We start from the raw sequence: 6,000 nt of genomic DNA on the forward strand, positions 1-6,000 counted from the left end.
CTATCTCATGCTTGCAAGGAATACCGACTGACAATCAGCATTAAGAAGACTGTTGTCATGGGGCAGGGCACCCCACTCATCCCTGTAATCACCCTAAATACCTGCTGGAAACTGTCACCAAGTTCACCTACCTCGGATCTACGGTGACTGATAGCCTCTTTCTGAATGTGGAAATCAATTCACGGATGGGAAAGACCAGCCCCCACCTTTGGGAGGCCAACCAAGCAGGCATGGAAGAACAGGGAACTCCCAGTCCAGACCAAGGTAACTGTCTACCAAGTGTGTGTCTCGAGCACGTTACTGTACAGCAGTGAAGCTTGGCCAACTTACCTACATCAACAACGGAAACTGAATAATTTTCATTTCCGCTGTCTTTGCCACGTCCTGGGATTTTCATGACAGCACAAAATCTCCAATGAATCTGTCCTCTCCCAGACCAACATGCCTGGCATCCCTGTGATCCTCAGTCAGAGGCATCTCCGCTGGCTTGGACATGTACACAGGATGGAAAATGGACTCATCCCCAAAGATGTGCCATGCAAGGAGGTTGCTAATGCACGGAGGCCAAGAGGGAGACCAAAGCTTCGCTGCATTAATACAATTAAAAGATAGGACAGATTTCAGCATTGGCACTGGCAACTGGGAAGTGGCTGCTGTGGACCGGGGGTGCTGGGGAAAGGACCTCCAGGCGGGTATGAAGCGTCACCACAACCTGCGGTTCAAGACCTTGGAAGCCGGGCACCAACACCACGAAGTGGTCAACGGCAGCAGCAACACACTCCACCATCCAACGGGCAGAGACAACTCCACCTGTGACAGCTGGGAGCGTCTGCCGAACAAGGATAGGCCTAGTCAGCGACAGCAGGGAATATAACCACAGATGAAACATTCCCCTCTCCAAGCAGGACAACCTCAAAGCCATTCCATCATCTGCAGAAGGATGGATACCAACTGGATTCACTCCCATTTGGCAGAGAGTGGGCTAATTACAGATAGCCAGAGTGGCTTTTTCACACGCCGGGTCCTTTCTTACCATCTTGATTGAGTGTCTTAAGGAGGTGAGGAAGGAGATCGATGAAGGTTGGCAGTGGATGTTGTATACATGGAATTTAGTAAAGATTTTGATAAGGTGCCTCTTGGTAGGCTGGCCTAGAAGATTAAGATGTATGAGATTCCCGATGACTTGGTCATATGGATTCAGAACTGACTTATTCACAGAAGACAGAAGATTATGGTGGAAGGACGATATTCTGGCTGGAGGTCAGGGACAATGGAGTTCCGCAGGAATCTTGCTGGGACTTCTGCTGTTTGTGATATACCCTCCACTATCGCCTCATCTGAAGAAGGGTCTTGACCCGAAACGTCACCCATTCCTTTTCACCAGAGATGCTGCCTGTCCCACTGAGTTACTCCAGCTTTTTGTGTCTACCTCCTCCTCCTTCTCACCCGCTGTCACTGACATCTTCCACCAGGGAAAGGACATGAGGAGGAATTTCTTTAGTCAGAGGGTGGTGAATCTGTGGAATCCATTGCCACAGAAAGTTGTGGAGGCAAAGTCAATGGATATTTTTAAGGTGGAGATTGACAGATTCTTGATTAGTAAGTGTCAAGGGTTATGGGGCAAAGGCAGGATAATGGGGTTGAGAGGGAAAGATAGATTAGCCATGAATGTATGTTGGAGTAGACCTGATGGGCTGAATGGCCTACTTCTGCTCCTAGAACTTATGAACGTACGACTTTGCCATTCTCTGGGTCAGTTAATCTCAAGTTTCAGTAGTTCGTATAATATTGGTCTTTTGCACATCCACTGGGATTGGAGTTGCTTTGCTTTCAGGCTTTGGTGTTTTTTCACCTGATGGAAGTTAGATAAAATTATTGTCTTCAATGCCTGACAGTTCCGACCTCCCACACTTTTGCAGAACCCACTCATGCACAGATTAAGTACACTTTATGTAATCATTAATAATAATAATAATAATAATAATAATAAATATTTATTTTTTATAGCGCTTTTCCAAATGCTCAAAGACGCTTTACAAAAACAGTCAAGACATAAAAACAAACAAACGAACTGTCCTGACGGAGAAGCGGCGAACAAACAGCGCCAGCGTCCTCTCACGTCAGGGTCCGGCAGTAGACAATAAAGAACACAAGACACACAATTACAAATTTTAACACAAACAGCCATCACAGTGATTACTCCAGGCACACCCTCACTGTGATGGAAGGCAAAGAAAAGTCTTATCTCCTCCTCATTCTTCTCCCGTGGTGCCACGAGGCGATCGAGGCTCCCGACTTTTGAAGCCCCCGCCGGGCGATGGAAAGTCCCAGGGCCAAGCCGAGCAGGCCGATGAAGGTCCTGAACCCCCACCGGGCGATGGAAAGTGCCGTGGCCGAGCCACGCAGGGCGATGATGGGCCTGCGAGCGGATCAATCAAACCTCGCGCTTCGGGGCGGTCGAAGCTGCTACGGCTGGAGCTCCCGAAAGCCGGTTGCCAGCCAGGGACCTGCGAACTCCAGATGTTGCGGTCTGCAGGGCCCACGGTCGAAGCCTCCGAGATGGTGAGTCCAGGCCCTGCGACCGGAGTCTTCAAGGTCGATCCCAGCTGGAGGCCGCCGACTCCACGGTGTTAGGCCGTAGCGCGAACGGAGACACAACACGGTAAAGGTCGCATCTCCGTTGAGGAGGAGATTGGAAAAAAAGGTTTCCCCCACCCCCCACCCCCCACATATACAGAGTTAAAAATAAATCAAAAGAAACATTTAAACGATAACAAAGACAAAAACAGAGAGACTGCCGGTGAGCCGCAGCTGCAGAACGCAGCCACGCCCCCTTAATTGGTCGTTAAAGAATTTTGGAGATTTTTAAATGAGAGTTTGTTTTTATACTAACCCAAGGCACTGAGGATTTAAATTCAACGCTTCCTCCACAGAAGAATATTTTTTAACGGTGGCGCAGCGGTAGAGTTGCTGCCTTACAGCGAATGCAGCGCCGGAGACTCAGGTTCGATCCTGACTAAGGGCGCCATCTGTACGGAGTTTGTACGTTCTCCCCGTGACCTGCGTGGGTTTTCTCCGAGATCTTCGGTTTCCTCCCACACTCCAAAGACGTACAGGTATGTAGGTTAATTGACTGGGTAAATGTAAAAATTGTCCCTAGTGTGTGTAGGATAGTGTTAATGTGCGGGGATCGCTGGGCGGCGCGGACTCGGTGGGCCGAAGGGCCTGTTTCCGCGCTGTATCTCTAAATCTAAAATCTAAATTAATTTTCTATAATTGAAAGAAAAATGAATATTGAGAAGTTCTATTACTAAACATGCACCATCATTTTTCATAATGTATCTGTAAAGGAGGAAGGGGATTTAAGGGTTAAGGTGTACGTGACCAGATGCTACATGAAGATGAACTGTCACTAAATTAGATTGCATACCTCAGGCTATCTCTGTGTAGCTGCCAGCTTGTGATTAAAAAGGGGGTGTTGTAAAATTATAAAGGATAGGGAACGATACTAAGGAAGAGCACAGAGTAGAATGAACCCCTTTACAACCCCCATAAAGTTGAGCACCAGGAAGATGTGTTTATGTTAGTAGACTGAACTAATAACCTTGGACATGGTCAGGTGTAGTGGGTAATGATTAATTGAACTATCCTCTTGCAAGAGCACCCTTTTGTGGGATACCTGGTTCTTGTGATCACTTGTAAAACCTATTGTATTTGATGTTTAATGTGCTGCTGAAACACTCTGTAGGTGAGTGGGGTCCTCGAGTGACTGCCAGTGTGCAAGCATACTAGTTGTAGCTCTCCCAAATTTAACAAATCGAACTTTAACAAATCATCAGAACTGGAGCTACATAATAAAATTCAGTGGGAAGTCAGACCTATAATTAAATTCACCAATGAAATGTTTGTTTAACTGCCCCGGAAGTTAGCACATAAAAATTCCTAAGAGCGGTGGAATGTGGATAACAACCAAGGCTGAAACTGGTTAGAAATCGAATCTTACACCTCAGGACAGTTTTCTCAGCCTGCAAGTTCGTTTGGCATTCAAAGCGCAAGGAAGGATACAAAGACATGGCGAATACAGCTCTGTGGATTTACTGCTTTCTCTTGTTGCTTCTGAGTGACTTACTTCATGGACAGACTTCACCAGGTAAACAAAGCTGCAACCATTATTGTCTATAATCATCAGGGTTATTAAATACGAGAATTACTTCTGTAACTATAATATTAAGCCAACTAATTTCCTGCTGATTAAATGGAGATAAATCAGAATTGCGTCTGATATAATTTTACACATCATTTTTAGTGCAAAGTGCGATTTTTATTGATTAAGTCTCAGGTCATTTAGGGATCTCTAAACTTTGGCTGCACCCAACAATCCCAGACGCTGCTAAGTGCAGCCAGCTTCGATGAGAGGCAATGTATTAAATGTCAGACACATTTTTTTTTAAAGTGTATTTTATAATGATTGGATTGGGATCTCGTGAGCTGACCAAAGAAAGATAACTTCGGTAATGTTGTTCTTTGTGATATGTATAGTAACTAATTGTTCACGGCAACAATTTAGTGATCCCATCCGATCAAAAGATCCCACAGCAGCAGGTGGATGTGATACTGATGACATTTTACCTGCAAAGTTTGTAAGGTCAAGAAATCAGACATACAACCAGAATAGAGTGGGTGGTGTAGCGGTAGAGCTACTGCCTTACAGCACCAGAGACCCGGGTTTGATCCTGACTGTGGGTACACTTGTCTGTACGGAATTTATATGTTCTCCCCGTGAGGGGAGATCTTCGGCTTCCACCTGCACTCCAAAGACGTTCAAGTTTGTAGGTTAATTGGCTTGGTATAAATGTAAATTGTCCCTAGTGTGTGTAGGATGGTGTTAGTGTGTGGGGATCGCTGGTCAGTGTGGACTTGGTGGGCCGAAGGGCCTGTTTCCGCGCTGTCTCTAAACTAAGAAAACTAAAAGTAACATAGAATTCAACTTAATGACCATAGAGGGTTTTGTTAATCAGAAATCTGTGTGAAAATAGATTGTCTGGGTCTTGAGGATTCGTGGGGCAGATACATTTGTGCAGCATGAGATTTTTACTTGGTGATTGAATCCAAATGTGCCACTTTTTGGCACAATCCAATCTCAATGACAAATGAAATTGGAAGGATGAGGGGGGATCTTATTGAAACATATAAGATAATTAGGGGATTGGACACATTAGAGGCAGGAAACATTTTCCCGATGTTGGGGGAGTCCAGAACAAGGACACAGTTTAAGAATAAGGGGTAGGCCATTTAGAACGGAGTTGAGGAAGAACTTTTTCAGTCAGAGAGTGGTGAAGGTGTGGAATTCTCTGCCTCAGAAGGCACTGGAGGCCAGTTCGTTGGATGCTTTCAAGAGAGAGCTGGATAGAGCTCTTAAGGATAGCGGAGGGGGTATGGGGAGAAGGCAGGAACGGGGTACTGATTGAGAGTGATCAGCCATGATCACATTGAATGGTGGTGCTGGCTCGAAGGGCTGAATGGCCTACTCCTGCACCTATTGTCTATTGTCTATTGTCTATTGAAATGACACTGAAAATCAGGGACTCCAGGCAAATTAACCGGAGTCTGCAATTTTCATTCAGGGCCCTCTGTTACTTGATGCATTATTACACTGGTGACCTGGGTCGTAGATGTGGTGGCTATTGCTGTGGATCACACATTTGCATGTTACCTTTGAATGGCATGTTATTTCCACTTATGTGATGCCTCAGAGTTCTGCTTCAGCACATCTTAAAAGGTGTCAGTCTGAACCGATCCCAGGTAAACGGCAGGAAGCCAGCCAGAACCCATCCTTAGCATAACCTGGAATCTCCAACAGATCCCTTTTCTGACCTAACCCTATCCCCTGATTGTGGTGCTGACCATCACTCCCAAACCACTGATCATACCTTCCAAGCAACAACCCCATGGCTACAGCTTTCTTTAGAACCCAAAACCCATAATGTACAGAAAAGGACA

Source organism: Rhinoraja longicauda, chromosome 13 (genome assembly GCF_053455715.1).
Source record: "Rhinoraja longicauda isolate Sanriku21f chromosome 13, sRhiLon1.1, whole genome shotgun sequence".
In the NCBI taxonomy this organism is placed as follows: domain Eukaryota; kingdom Metazoa; phylum Chordata; class Chondrichthyes; order Rajiformes; family Arhynchobatidae; genus Rhinoraja; species Rhinoraja longicauda.